Here is a 15,016-nt window from a genome sequence, read left to right as displayed (position 1 = left end):
GCATCCGGGTCCCTCGCGCCCCGGAACGGGAAGTGCCCCCGCCCGCCGAGGGGCGGCCGCGGGAGGCCGGGCTGCTGTGCCCGAGGGTTGGCGGGAAAAAGGAGAGGCCGCGCGCGCGCCCCCTGTCGGCTCGGCTGAGTCACTGCCCTGAAGCGGAGGACGCGGGAGGCTGGAACCCGGTGAACGTCCAGTCCCTGCGGTCTTTAAGAACGAAATACGCTTCCCGTGCACACCCAATCCACGTGATTTGTCCTGGCAAGTGATCCACTTTCCTGGGTTTAAGTGGCACGCGCCTTGGGGAGGAGCGAGCCGACGAGCCCGGCGTTTAAATTTATTTACTTTCGGTGCTGGAGCTAAAATCCGGGGCTCAGCAGGAGAAAGCACCTAAACCCACGAGCCCGACACCCCGAGTTCGGTCCTGTGCGTCCAAGGTGGAAAGAGAGACTGGATTCCGGAAAGCTGTATTCTGACTTCCGATCGAGAGTTGCGGCACCCACCCCCCACCCCCCATTAATAACCAAATTACATTTTTTAAAATTATTCGAAAACTTTTTCAGAGCCGAAATGCCCTTTTGTGACATCTCCGCTTTGGACTTCCCAGAACATTGAAAATGTCTACATCGGCTAGGAAAGACCAGAGTTTAGCGTCCACACCTTCAGCTAAGAGGAGGCGAAGTCCAGCCCCAGGGCTCTGTGGGGTCACAGTGCAGGTACCTGCAGCCCGGCCTGGCACCTGGGTGCCCAGTTTTAACACATCCTCTCCTCTAGGTCGTGCTGACGCAGTGTGTACTGGCTAAGACCTCCGAGGACTCCTCAGGACGAAGCATCTGTTCATAATAAAACCCGTGTCCAAACACGGCAGAAGGAAAGCCAAGCCAGGTCAAATGCCCTGGGAAGCAGGGAAGGGTGCGGGTTGACCTCCCCCTCCAAAATCCCTGCCCATCATGGGTAAGGACTTGGTCAACTAGACTATAAACACGGAGGTGGGATTAGGACAGGACGGGAGAAAGTAACAAAGTTATTTGCTCAGACCTGTCAGACTGTTGAGGGTCTGAGCACTGATCTCTTCCAATCAGGACTCCATTTAAAGACTTTCTCTTCTGATCTTTGCGAGAGAACTACATCTTAGGACCGGCCTTGGCTCCCTTGCTGGGTGATACTCAACCTAGCTAGGAACCGGCTTTCTGGCTCACAACGTACATGTTGTTTTGCATTGAACAATTAAGATTGGTGTTAAAACTAGATTTTTTTTTCCAAGATCAATTGTTTTTAAATATAACCCATTGACTGCAAAACCTCTCCTAGTATATTTCAGAATAAAAATCTGAAATATGTATTCTTTTTTTCTTTTCTTGCGTAGTTGTTTTGCCTTTTTGAGACTGGGTCTTACTAAGTAGTCTTGGCTGACCTGGAATTTCTAGGTATCTTCCCACCTCTGCCTCCAGAGTGCTGAGATTAAAGGCATTGGCCACCGCCCCCACCCCAACTAAAACCTGCATTCTTATTTTAGTTCCTGTGACCTCCATGAAAGTTTAACTCTGTTTGACGTATTATAGCGTTATCTGCAGCGAATAGACAAATGCATACTCGCCCAGCATCCTGAGCTGTGATTTGTATTAGTGTCAAGAGGAGTTGCATCTTTAGAAACCTGGACAGCCATGCTCCAGAGTTGTCCAGGAACTCAATGGAGTGCTTGAGAAGTACAATTAGAAATATTTCAGCAGCCCAGGCTAGCCTCAAACTTGAAATCCTCCTACCCAGCGCAAAGGATTACAGTGGCATGCCACCACTTCGAGCTAGAATTATTTTCAAAAACAAATCTTAGACTTTCCTTACTTCATAAACACTTGAGGAATGGTGAACATGTTAACTTCTTGAACAATAAGAAAAGAATTTTTCTTAGCTTTTTAAAATTTTATAATTTGTTTATTTGTAATATTTTTTGGTACATTGGTATTTTGCCTGCATGTATGTCTATATGAGGATGTCAGATCCCCTGGAACAGAAGTAAGTTATAGACAGTTATGAGCTGCCATGTGGGTGCTGGGAATTTGAACCTGGGACCCCAAGAAGAGCAGTCAGTCAGACCCCCGAGCCATCTCTCCAGTCTCCAAGAAGAGGAATTTTAAGATGGTTTCAGTGGCATTGGTCTGTAATCCCAGTTCTGGGAAACAATAGGCAGGAGATTCAAGACCAGCCTGGACTACATGTTAAGAACCCATCTCAAAGCTGGAGAGATGGCTCAGTGGTTAAGAGCACTGCCTGCTCTTCCAAAGGTCCTGAGTTCAATTCCCAGCAACCATATGGTGGCTCACAACCATCTGTAATGAGGTCGGTGCCCTCTTCTGGCCTGCAGACATAAACACAGACGGAATATTGTATACATAATAAATAAATAAATATTTTTTTTTTTAAAAAAAAGAACCCATCTCAAAAAACTAAGGGCCCACCGGACGGTGATGGCGCACGCCTTTAATCCCAGCACTCGGGAGGCAGAGGCAGATGGATCTTTGTGAGTTCGAGGTCTACAAGAGCTAGTTCCAGGACAGGAACCAAAAGCTACGGAGAAACCCTGTCTCGAAAATCCAAAAACAGAACAAAACAAAACAAACAAAAAAAAACTAAGGGCTGGCTGCACGCCTTTAATCCCAGCATTCGGGAGTCGGAGGCAGGCAGACCTCTGTGAGTTTGAGACTAGGCTGGTCTACAAAGTGGATGCCACGACATTAAGGACTTTTACACAGAAATCCTGTCTCCAGAAAAACATTTAAAAAAAAAAAAAAAGGTAGTGGGGGGGAACAAAGCAAACCAAGGGCTGGGGATGTAGCCCAGCCGTGGAGCCCCTGCTAGCATGCCAAGGACTCCCCTGGACATCAGGCACATTATGGTACACATGTATATATGCAGGCAAAACACTCCAAACAAAAAATACACAAATCTCTAAAAAAAGTTTTGAAACAGAAAGCAAAGGGGGTTCCTTAAAAATCATAATTATGAGCCGGGCGATGGTGGCGCACGCCTTTAATCCCAGCACTCGGGAAGCAGAGGCAGGCGGATCTCTGTGAGTTCGAGACCAGCCTGGTCTACAAGAGCTAGTTCCAGGACAGGCTCCAAAGCCACAGAAAAACCCTGTCTCGAAAAACCAAAAAAAAAAAAAAATCATAATTATGGCCAAGTAACCTGACTACAGAGCACCCACACAGCCTGCGTGAGTGCTGGGTAACCCCCCTCACCACACTGAATAAATAATCAATAGAACCACCATATGTCCCAGAAACCCCACCCTTGGGTAGCTGTTAAATCAGCTGGGGCTGGGGAGATGGCTCAGCAGGTAAGAGCTCTTGCTGCCCTCCAGGAGGACTCAGGTTGGAAGTCTCTCGATGCCTGTAACTTCAGCACCAAGGGATCCCTGGCCCTCTTCGGGTCTTTGGGTACCCGTGCACAAGTGGCATACACTAACAGACACAGGTCCATAAATAAAAAGGAGTGTTAAAGTCAGTATCTCAAAGAGACAGCATCTCATATCTGCGGCAGCACTATTTACAGTAACCGAGGTGTGGAGACAGCCTAAGGCTCTAGCAATAGATGAGCAACTGACGAGAAGGATGTGTCTACACAGTGGAGTACCGCCTGCCCTTCAGAAACCAATGCTGCCGCATATCAGTGAGGCTGCTGGCATAGACTAAGTGGAGGCCAGAAGACAAAAAGTGTGTGCACTCACTGATACGTGTGGCAACCAGAAAGTTTAACTCATAGCGGCTAAGAGGGAAAGGGGTTGCCAGGGAGAGGGTGGGGCGGCAAACTCTGGGGAGATGTTCAGTAAAAACTGCTATTTAAATTTTTTTGTTTTTCTCCTCTCTGTAGCTTTGGAGCCTTTGGAGCCTGTAACTCACTCTGTAGACCAGGCTGGCCTTGAACTCACAGAGTTCCACCTGCCTCTGTGTCCCAAGTGCTGAGATTAAAGGTGTGTGCCACCACCGCCTGGCTCAATTTTGTTGGATTTCATTTCAAACTTGTTGCTGTGTTTTTCCTCTTGAAAATTTGTGTGTAGAGTGCTGCCCAAATTTCTATGTTAATGTGTAAGGTAACCATTGAATGAAAAGTATGAATTAACGGTAAGCAAAATGCTGAAGGAAAACACGTATTTTCACATTCAAAGATAAGCAACTTATACCTTTAGGTATGTATGTATCTTTTTAAAGATATGGCCTCTATCCTATGCACAATACGATTCAAAGGAATATTTTATAAGTTTATTTCTGTTTTATTCCTTTTCTTTTTTAATTAAAATAATTGTTATAACAATTATTAGAGTGTATGTGTGTATGATGTGTGTGTATTGTGTGTGAATGATGTATGTGTGTGTGATGTGTGTGAATGGGAAGGATGTATGTGTGTGTGAAGGATGTATGTGTGTGTGTAAGATGTGTGTGAGAGTAATATATGTGTGTGTGTAGGCAGAGAACAATTGCCTACACACCACCTTCACTTCTGGTCTCGAGCCCCAGCCTTTGTGACTGAGACATTTCTGCAATCCTCATTCCGCCTTTAGTTCTTAGTTCCAGGGATAACTCAGGCCATGAGGCTTCCAGCACCCAGCAGCAAGCGCCTTCACCTTTGAGCCATCTTTGCCAGGCCCCTTCCATCTCCTTTAATGACAATGTGACTGAAGTCTCTAAAGAAACCGCGTCTGTATCGAAGACTGACTGACGGGCCCTAACCTCACCATAGAGTTTAGTCAGTAGAGACATGCGCGGTTACATATGAGCGTCCGCAGTACCTTGGGCTCACTTCAGTCCGCTCACGGCTCTTTGTTGCCAATCCATGTCTCTTCTAGTTAAAACTTTTGAAATGTGTTATTATCTGACTATGGACTTCTACCACCTCTAAATCTAAACATTATAAGTTAGCCTCAGAAACCTCCAGAATGGGCTTCACCCCGCACCGCTTCTGCTGTACCTGGCCGCTTCCTGTCCCCATCGACGCGTCTCGTCGATGTGTTGATTTGGGCTTTTTTTCTTCGTTCTGTGATCCTAAAACTTCACGGAATCTCTCTGAAGTGGGGCATATATTTTCAAGTGCCCCAAGGCTGTGGTCCTGAGCTATGAACACTGATGTTTGGCTTGAGAGAAGTGCTCTTCTGTTCCCTCTGGAACAAGACCGGTGTTTGCATGAACACCGTGTATCAGGAATCGTATGGAAGATTCTTTTGGACTTTTTTCATGAATTGTGTGGAGGATTCTTCTATAGCTTTTAGATGTGGGTTTGTCTTCCCCTTTTTCCCCCTCTGATAAAAAGTCCTGGTGGGTGCATGGCTGTCTGTCAGGCCTCTTAACGTTAGTGGTGCTGTGTGGGGCTGGGTGGGGGCTGCCTGTGTGATGCAGGGCATTTAGACATCAGACCTTTGGCATTTACCACCCTCCCCCCCCCACCGCCCAAACAGTCATCCATCCCCTCCTGCTGTGACATCAAACACTGGTCCAGACACCGCCCAATGTTTTCTCTGGGGCACAGTTGTACCCTCCCCCACCACCATTAACAGCAATGACAGACAATGACAGATAAGTCACTGTCTCACCTTTAGCACTGTGGGTCAATTTTTCATTATTCTTGCTTTCCGAGAAAGCTGTACCTACCTAAACACATATTTCCTTCAACAGTAAGAATTCTAAGTGTGGAAAAGCTGAATTAAATATCCATTTTATTTTAACTTATAAAATAGCCTTGAGGCAATTAGAACATGTTTTCAGTATCTCCCCTTAGCCCTTTAAACAGTATTTTTCTTTGAAAAAGCTTATGAAGACTTGCATTGCACTCTGTATTCTCGTGAGTCTGTGAACCGCCACCTACTGGCCTTTTGCTGTAATGACATTATCCTGTTCCTTCCAAAAGGAAAATTGTGGCAGTTGAAAGTGACTTAATTCATGGAACATGTGTATATTTGTGAATAAAATAATGAAGCTATATGGCAAAATTAGCATTGGAGAGTCTGTGAAAATGGTGTCTTCTTTGTGTAATTTTGAGTTTAAACAGACAAGACATTTTAATTTTAAACTTCATCAGTCTGAAAAATAAAGGTAAAACCTAGAGAGCGTTTAAAACCCCTGACTGCCCAGGTTGTATTGGTCAGGGAGTGGACCACAGAGACAGGTCCTCGTGAGTATCTAGCATTGCAGGTGAGGATGCAGGATGACCCTAGCAGGTCCCGCAGCATCACTCTCGGAAGTAATCTGTCTGTGTTGGTGTCCAGCCATTTGATGTTTATGCCAGTATCAGGGGATGGATGGTCTGCTTAGGAAGAAGCTAAAGTTGGATGATGGGCTCAGGGCCAGGGAGAAGCCAGTGCGCATGCTTAGCCCGCGGGCTGCAGAGTCAGGACAAGGCAGGGGTTACGGTCATCAGCAAGTCTGAGATAGAAAACCCTAGTGTTCAGTACAGGAGCAGAAGGGCTTTCTGTAGTTTCCTCTGAAAGGTCACAGATTTTCCTGGGGATACGAACAGAGGCCCGGTGGATGGTTGTTTCAGACTCAACTGACCCCAGTCATGCTGAGCAGTAGCCACCAGGCACTATGCTAACTGTCCTCCCTCAGCTGTCCCTGGAAACTAGACCCGTTTGCTGCTGTGGCCACCACCATCTCCAGAAGGATTGGAGGGATTCAACGTGTTGGCTGTTTCATTATGCAAACATAATTTTCCATTATTATTATTATTGCAGGAAACACCTTGCTCAAGAAGTCAATGTCAAACTGCAAAGGAGGCTGGGAAGGTGATTACCTGGCCATTTTAATCGCATCACCAAGAGAATAGCAAATGTCTATCCAGAAAACAGGAGAAGGAAGGAAGGAAGGAAGGAAGGAAGGAAGGAAGGAAGGAAGGAAGGTCCAGTCATGTAGCGTGTAGCTGTCATCTAGAGAAAATTTCTCAACCCAAACATGTGTTTCTGTGGAAGAGGAAAACTTGCTGTGTTAGAAAGGAAGCCCAATGAAGCCTTAAGTGTGAGGGTGGATGGTGGAGGAGATGGGGTCCAAGAAAAGGCAGGAACTGGGCAGGGTTGCACCTTGTAAAGTAACACGACTTTTAGTGTAAGCACAATGGGAAGTTGCTCGTATTCCTTTCCTTGGGTGCCGCGCACCGCGCCCCCGTGTCTGCGTTCGGTGCGCTATTACTCAGTTACCCAGCTTCGGGCAAGGGGCTGGAGGTTAAAATACACAGACAGACAGTGGCATGGATCATCCTTGAATTCCCCCAAGAATGTCCCCTTTATTGTGTTCAGGGGCAGATTATATAGAGATAGCCACGCCCCAGCCAAACCCACCAGAAACCACTCTCCTGCCATCAGGAACTCCTGAGGGTCTCGTGCTCAGAGCAGCTGTAGGCACTCAGATCAGGGGAAAACAAGTTGTTTACAAGAAATTCAGGATCTGGGGTCTCACAGCTCCAAACACTTGGGGGCTACTGTAAAAACATATCACAAACTTGGTTGGCTGAAACGAAGTAAGCCCCCCTCCCCGCTAGTTCTAGAAGCCAGACTTACCAGGTTACGGGGTTGTCAGGATAGGATACTTGCAGATGCTTTGAAAGAAGGATCTGTTCCACACATTACCCAGCCTCCGCTGACTTTGCCAATCCCATCTGCCCTTGCCCAGGAGCCCAGCACTCGCCTCTGCTTCCATCTCCACATAGCCTGCCCTTGAGTTGCTGCATCTAGTCTCCCCGTTAGTTCTAAGGATATCAGGAGAATCTTCGCCCTTAGGTCCGCGACTTAGTCACATTTTCAGAGACACCACTCCAGTTATTCATAGGCTCTGGTGTCAGGGCTTGCACGCATCATTTCAGAGATACTCTGAAGAAGTTTTGATGCAAGGGGGTGGTGTGGTGGGACGATACGGTATGTGATTTGATGAGCTGGATCTAGGAAGTTAACAGAGACAAGCAGGAGGCTAGAGGAGAGTTAAGACAAGTGGTGATCTTTGCGGAAGTACAAAGAAGTAGCCTTAATGATCTTTGCGGAAGTATAAAGACATAGCCTCGGAGAGACAGTGAATGGTTTGGAAGGAGCCTTGGTGACTTCCTGGTTGGTTGCATAGAGAATGTGGGAAGGGAGGGCATCAGGAGGAATCCAGGCTCTGAGCCTCCATGAGTCTGTACATTTCCTGAGACAGAGACGTGGGAAGGAGAGATTTAGGTAGAGCCCAAGATTCTGTGGTAAACATGTTTTAGTCTGAGGAATTCCATCTGTGCTGTGTGCACTGGGACTTCTGGGGCCACGGCAGAGGGAGAACATGGTGACTCTGCTGCCACCTGCGTTTTCCCGGGTTATTTTGCTCTGCTTTTCATTTTTAAAACAACCCCTTTCTTTATTTTTAAAATTTTATAAGCTCTATTATTAAAAAATAACTTATGAAAACCCCCTAAAACATCATACAGCAAAATTAACCAGACCCAACACCTGTACAACTCCATGAACTACTATCCAGTTAGAATAGGCATTTGAATAAAGAAGCAGAGCTTTCGATATCACACGTATTTTATGTTCTTAGTCACCACCCAAATGAAAAAAATAGATGTCAGAGTTAGAACTAGAAGAACAAGTAGCCTTGGCATCCTTTCCTCTTTGTAACTCATGCATATTACCTCCATCCAGTCCTTCCGTATAGTTAGCCCTCTTGTCTTTCCTTAAAGCCATCCCGCACCCACATTTGTTTACAGATATCGTTGGTTAGATTCTTCATGGAGAGGCACCATGTGTTTTTCAGAAGAAGACCCAGGGGACACCCTTCCTGATATTGGGGTCAGAAAGAGCTTTTGAAGTAGAACACCAAGAGCACAGGAGTCACTCCAAGCAGCGACAGATGGGGCTGCATAACAGTAATACACAATGGGGTGTTACACAGAGGTAAAAAATAATGAGATCTTGAAATCTGCAGGCAAATGGATGGAACTAGAAAACATCATATTGAGTGATGTTTTCTAGACCCAGGAAGACAAATATCTACTCACTCATAAGTGGCTTTTAGACATTAAGCAAAGAAAAACCAGCCTACAGTTCACAATCCCAGAGAAACTAGACATCAGAAAGGACACTAAGAGAGACTTACATGGATCTACACAGAAAGGTAAAAAAGACAAAATCTTCCGAGTAAATTGGGAGTGTGGGGGTCATGGGAGAGGGAAGAAGGGGAGAGGGAGAAAAGGAAGGGGAGTGGAGAAAAATGTATAGCTCAATAAAAACAATAAAATAGTCTAGTGCTGAGTCCTCTTTTGATTGCACAACTCTAGGTGCACCAAAGGCCACTGAAACAGACACTTTCCGTAGGGGGAAGCCATCCCGACTGTGTAATTAATCCTGGCAATCTCTTCTATAGTTTTTCCATGGCTTTTGAAATCTTTTCTCTCTTCAAACTTATAATAACCTTTCAACTCTGTTTTCTTCCAGTTTTACATATGGCCTCTAATCCATCTGGAAACGATTTTGGTATGTGGTATGTAAAGTATTTATTGAAAAAAAATAGTTTTAGTAAAACTGATGCGGTAGGCCAGACTCTTTGAGAACAGGAAGCATGTTTTGATTCACTCTCGGGGATCCTGGCCTTTCCCAAGCAGAAGCATGATACACTCACCCTCTGTCCTTAGGGCTCTAGAAGCCGGAGTAAATTTAGAATCGATGGCTTCTCGTGATAGACAGTATGCAGGTGACAGTATTCACGACACTCTATTGGTGTCAAGACACCTCTCACTTGGCCTGCGACATCTTCCACCCTAGGTCTCCATAGACTCAGGAAAATGTTCCTATAGCCCTGGCGATTGCCCTGCCGCTGGTCAACAGCACCCCCTGGTGTCACCTTGCAGTTGCCTGCACTGACATGCCATGTGGGCAAATTGCTTTCCACTTGAATAGTGCCTCCCCATTATTAAGAGGCAACCATTTCCAGGTTACCTCCTAATAATAATGGTGACGACGACGACGATAATAATAATAATTTGATATGGATTAGAGGAACTTATTGGGGGTGGAGCTATTAACTTGGCTCCTTAGTAACCAACACTATGATTTTCCCACACCAGTGTCTGGAGCTGAGAGTTCCAATCGCTGCTCTGACTGGGGGTTTCCAACAAGGTCCATAAAATGTGCTAAAATTGAATTTTATTAGACAAGGAAGAATCCTTGAAATTTCCAGAGAGCAGAGAGTTTAAAGAATCTAATAGTACGTGCTCAACCCAAATTAAAGGGAATACAGGATAGTATTGCTGTAGAAAAGATGTAGTTGATGCTAGCAAGCAGAAGCCAAAACATGAATACTAAACAAAGCCCTGGTACAACGCTCTGTCTGCATACCCGAGACTGAACTCAACTGACTTTATGTAAAGAATAGCCCTGGCGAGGAATCATTGTGGCTAAAATCACAGTAGCCACAAGTCGTGAATAAATACGGAGAGATACACTGGAGTGGATCGTTAAGGATGGCTACAGGGACTACTAAGGCACCCCTTGCCACAGCATTTAAAAAACGTGGGAGAAAACATATATGATTTATTCTGGGAGGGTACTATGGCAGGACTCCCCATCTGTCTGGAACCCAAACCTTCCTCAGCTTTTCACAAACGTTTGCTTAGACTGACGAACTGTGTGTTCTATGCTTCACTGCACCTGAAAGCGGGAGAATCTGCTTCCACGTCTAAATCAGGGAAGTTCCGCACCTTGACCTCTTTTGGAAGGGCACGAGCCTACGGCCCAGGCCGACCTCGTGCCTTTCTTTAAAGGCCTTCTGGGTGCCGTCTTTGTTCTGTAGACCTTCCGGTTTCCCTCTTTGTAATCTGACTCCCTACTCAGCAGTGCGCTCACTTTGGTTTCTTTTTCCCCAGCTGCCTTTCCTTAGTTGACCACGTGGACTTTTTCATCTTTCAGGTTTTTCCCCCTCGGAGGGAGCATGCTCAGTGTTAATAGTGTGGGCGTAGAAAGAGTGGTTCTCGCGTGAGTTGACTCACATACACCAAGGCAATCGAGAAGGATGCTTTGTTTGTCTCTGTGTGCGTTTCTTAAAACTCGTGCTGGGTTTATTTCAGCTCAGCATGTACAGCACCTATAATCTCAGCACCAGGGAGGCTGAGACAGGAGGATTGAGAATTAAAAGCCAGCTCCGGACCATCAAGGTGGCTCAGTGTTTTTTGCCAACACTCAACACCTGAGTTCTCTCCCCAGAACCCACACAGTAGAGAAGACAGACTCCTGCAGGCTCTCGACCGACCGTCTTCCATACATACCATACATGGTATGACCGTGGAAACACACACACACACACACACACACACACACACACACACACACACGGGCCACACAGGGGCTGGAGAGATGGTGCCTTCTTCTGGCCTGCGGGCATACACGCAGACAGAATATTGTATACATAATAAGTAAGTAAATAAATAAATAAATATTTTAATTTTGTAATGTAAATTGTAAAGAAAAACACACACACGTACATACACTAGAACAATAGATACAAAATAATTTTTAGAAAAAGAAGGCAGCCTGGGCTACACAGTGAGACCCTGTCTCAAAAACAAACAGAACACTATTTCATGGTTCAGAATTAGAGTGACATTGCTGAAATACATCTCTAAGATGTACCTACGCTTCCATTTTCCTTTTCCTTTTTTAAAATTTAGTTTAAGTTTTCATCAGTTACACATAAACAGCAGCCTCTATCTAATTCCTATTTGATGCTGTAAGTACTTTCACACATGACGGTGTGAGGGTAAAATGTGCTAATACATACCTGAATATAAGAATACAGAGAAAATGATCTTATAATCGGGAGGACACGAACAAAAGGATTAGGTGTACACTTGGGCTCTTGTTCCCTTGTAGCTCCTATTTTTTAATGTGTCTTTTCTGTTCCATTTATAGTAAGTACCCTAACATTTGTACGAAGGAATGCCTTATTTTCTTATGATTCAGATAAATTCTTTAAACACTTGAAATAATAAAGCTAAAAATCGTTTTTTTTTTCCTGCCACTACCGCCATCCCAGGTAGAAGAATATGATAGTTAAGGGCATGGGTTAATGTTCCCATCCTTTGTCTGCGTGACAGGTTGTCCTCACTGGGAGTAGCCTGATATTTAAAAGCAAAATCACAATAATAGTAAACAGGTTGGTTGTGAATAGTTATCTCTGTAGACACAGTTCTTGGCATATCGTGTTTCAGACACGATAGTGGGGGGAGAAGGAGGATTTGCATCAAGAGAAAAGAGGGTGATTGCAAACCAGCAAAGGCAGCAGAGGACAATACAACAGCAATGCTTAGTTGAAGGATGGGACAGAAACCGGACGTCTGTCTCTTTCTTCTTCAAAGGCCGTGACCATGTTGGTTGCTAAGGACCACAGCTGCTTTGAACCTGAGGAACTAGCTAGGGAGAAATGATGCTCCTGGCGTGTTTCAAAGCATGTTTACTGAGATTCTGTTGGCTGAAGGAGGATGGGGGAATGGCAACGGGAAAGGTGCATTGAAACTGTATGGAGGCAAGCTTTAGCGAAGAGGTCTTTGACTATGTGTATATGCTTTCTGCTGTTAGATTTTATTATTATTTCCCAACAGGAAATGTGGTCCAGTTCTCAGATTACTATAAGAGATACACACTGCACAGCCTCATTTCGTCCTAGCGTTTAGTTTTCAAAACTCTGGAGTTTGCATGCAAATTCAAATAGGAACTGTTGCTTTTTTCCTCTTTCCTTCACAGAGGAAAGCTGTTAGCTGCATTCATTAGTCCTGCCCCTTGCTTCTAATTGAAAATCTGAAGGCTTTCCAGCAAAGTGGAGGCTCGTTTATTGTGGTCAGTGCATAGGGCTTTATGATGGGGTAAATAAAGGCCAGTTCCTATTGAGAGACACTTACCTTTCTGCTGCTGCTGAGTGCGGCTACGAATGAGCTTGTTCTTGGGTCTCTGGGTTATGTATAACAGCTTAAACTTCCAGAAGTAGAATTATTGGGCCACCAAGTAAGGATCTCGTGGTTGTAAATAGATGTTTGCAGGTTATTTTTTTCCAGGGATTTCTACTAATCTTGGATTTTTACAAGCACTGTCCCGCAGAGCCTAGCTTGTGATTCCCCTCTTGGCTTTGGAAGCACCGCTGATGCATGCTTTCCCACGCACCCGTGTTCCTTCTCGCAGATGGGAATACACGTTTTCTTTTATGGCTTTAGGAAGACATCCCCACTCTGATATTTTAAAGGAATTCACACCTGACTTCTGGGGCTTCTCATCACTTCATGTTTTAACTTTTGAGTCTGACCCTTTGGGAATGTATCCTTTGTGGTATGAAGTCTGGATGCATCCCGTGTTTCCAGTTGGCTACATAGATGTCTATAGATGATTGCATTAAAAAATCCGGTATTTCTCCTGTCTTCAAACGCCGTCATATTATATTCAGAACTCCCCTGTGTGTCTTCATGTGTCTGTCTTTATTTTTAATATGCGTTTTTTTGTCCCAATGGCTCTGTACAGTCACACTCTGAAGGCAAATATGAATAAATTAATCCCGTGCTAGCTCAGGATTATGTATAATAAAGGTTCTTTATTTAGGGGGAACTCTGTACCAACCAGGAACAGGATTGAATCCAATATCCAGGAGAGAGAGAGAGACACCTTTTTGGTATCCAAGACCATGCCCAACCTGGTCCAACCTCTCAAAGCCGTTGGCTGAAGGATGTTCCCCATCAACACTCTGGTGTTATCATAGTTCAGGTTTTACAGACGGTGTTGAATCTGATAGATAAAAGCAGTGCGTGATGGTTGCTTTCTGAATTTTTCTGGGTTTTTGTCCCTCCTACCAGGTTTGTGTCTGGAAAAAAGAAACAAACAGAATTTGCTTTTCCTTGCTATAGTTACAGAACTCACATATTCTTCCTTTTGAGTACTATTGATCAATAAAGATACTAAACACCCATAGCATAGTGGGCATTCTATTGCTCCTAAATTTGGGGAGAATGACTCCCATGATTGCTGGTGAGATAATTGCTATTGTGCTGATATTCATGTGTGAGTTTTTTATGTGTATGAGTGTTTTACCCATGTCTGTGCACAGTGTATGTGTCTGGTGCCCAGAGAAGCCGGAAGAGTAGGTCAGATTCTTTGGGACTGGAGTTAAAGGTAGCTGTGCTGCATATGGTGCTGGGCCTTGAACTCAGGACCTCTGGAAGAGCAGCCAGTGACCTTAACTGCTGAGCCATCTCTCTAGTCCCTATGTGTGTGAAATTTAAACATTTGGAAACCCAAAAGATGCACAGACAAATATTTAGAGTTGCAAAGATAACACAGATGACTAACGTATGTCTTCTATTTAGAGTCCGTGGATGCTAGCATCCTATCTCATCATGAAATAATTATCAAGACCAAGAAATGAACATTGGTTACATGTGTGTGCTGAATCAGATTAAAGGGGAAATTCATTTATTCTTCTTTCTGAGTCTCTTTTGTTAAAGTTGCACTCTGTCTTGAGAGGGCTGCAGGCAGTGAGGGTATTGAAGTGATGACTGGTCTGTGACCCTCACAACTGCTGCAAGCCCGAAATCCTGGGGAGGGAATGTGGGGTAGGGTGTGTGTGTGTGTACGCATGCGCGTGTGTGCACTCAGAGGTTTTCTTGAGCTGAAGTTCCCTCACTTCTTAGGCATTCCTAACAGTCCAGTGCCAGGACCACTGAGGAAAACGGAAGGTAATGGATGATTGATTGATCGACACCTTCTCAAAGCTCCAGAGAACCGGTCCCTCCAGGCTGTTGAACTAGTGGGGAATCACTTGGATTCAGAAATAGAATCACATTAGAGGAGGTGACCTGAGACTCCTCGAAGAACACGGACTCCAGAAAGCTCAGCTGAAGCAGGAAGAAAGGCTTTCTGAAAAACGTGGGGAGTACAGAGAAAACCCCAGTGAGAGAGACTCCGTCCAAGGAGGAGCCCAGAAAAGTAGCTTTCCCTTTCTTTCTTTTCTTTCTTTTTTTTTTTTTTTTTTTTTTTTTTTTG

Source organism: Alexandromys fortis, unplaced genomic scaffold, assembly GCF_014885135.2.
Source record: "Alexandromys fortis isolate MF-2015 unplaced genomic scaffold, M_Fortis_MF-2015_v1.1 scaffold_18, whole genome shotgun sequence".
In the NCBI taxonomy this organism is placed as follows: Eukaryota; Metazoa; Chordata; class Mammalia; order Rodentia; family Cricetidae; genus Alexandromys; species Alexandromys fortis.
Note: the sequence above shows the minus strand (reverse complement) of the source record.